Consider the following 825-nt stretch of genomic DNA (forward strand, 5'->3'; position numbering starts at 1 on the left):
CCATGAATTCAGGAAGGCAGAGGAAGTAACCAACTATGTGTATATGGGGTTTGGAAGGTGCTAAGAGAGAGGGATTCTGGATGGAGGGGAAGCAGGAGAAGGAAGGCAGTGGGGAAGTGGCTACAGGGACAGGAGAAGGGCAGGTGGGGAAAGGGCCCCGGGCAAGGGCTTCAGAAGAGGAGTACAGACCCCTCCCAAGTAGAGCAGAACAGGGGCCTCCATGTGCCTGTGTGTCTGTCTGAGTGTCTAGTGGCTCACCCCAGGCTCCCCAGCCACATCTACCCTGCTCAGCCCCACCCTACCTCGGTGATCCCAGTGGCTAAGTGTCCATGGCCTCCAAGACTTCCTCCCACCAGCTACAGCACCCGTCTGAGCTCCACAGTTCTGAGACCCCAGAATCATCTCCTCCTCCCCCTTCCCCGCCCCCGCCCCTCTGAGCGTTGGATCTCAGCCACTCATAGCCAAGCCCCCTCCCCCCTCCTGCCTTCAACCCCATTCTCCTCCCTCCTCCCTTCCCACCCTCTTAACCTCCTCCCATCCGAGGCCCTGGGAAGGGAAGAGGCCTACCCCCAGTCTGGAAAGGAAGCCACAGGCGCAGCCAGGACCAGCCAGAGGGAAAGGAGGGCTGCTTAAGTCCCGATCAGTGACAGATTCCCTAGGTTTTCACAGAGCCAGACACAGCCACATTCACGCGAGGACTCACCAGGCGCAGTCAACAAAAAGATACTCCCCTTGAACAAACATGGACACAATCAAGTGAAAAACCAGATACTCGCGCTCCCACTCTTTTCACTCCCCAGCAAAGATTTCCTGAGGGCACAGGCC

The 825-nt window shown here is 58.1% G+C and overlaps 1 protein-coding gene across 2 annotated transcripts in view; it reads right to left on the reverse strand.

Annotated features, from left to right (window-relative positions):
* IL11RA (interleukin 11 receptor subunit alpha) overlaps positions 1 to 825 on the reverse strand; it is a 10992-nt gene that overhangs the window by 8436 nt on the left and 1731 nt on the right. Inside the window, exon 1 of one of the 2 annotated variants that reach the window (XM_015560557.1) lies at positions 303 to 384. The exons of the other annotated variant lie outside the window; for it this stretch is intronic. The gene's annotated coding sequence lies outside the window, so the exon portion shown is untranslated. Of the gene's footprint in view, positions 1 to 302; positions 385 to 825 lie in introns of those variants that run through there. 2 annotated transcript variants of the gene reach the window in all.

This window comes from Myotis davidii, unplaced genomic scaffold, assembly GCF_000327345.1.
Source record: "Myotis davidii unplaced genomic scaffold, ASM32734v1 scaffold534, whole genome shotgun sequence".
Classification (NCBI taxonomy): domain Eukaryota; kingdom Metazoa; phylum Chordata; class Mammalia; order Chiroptera; family Vespertilionidae; genus Myotis; species Myotis davidii.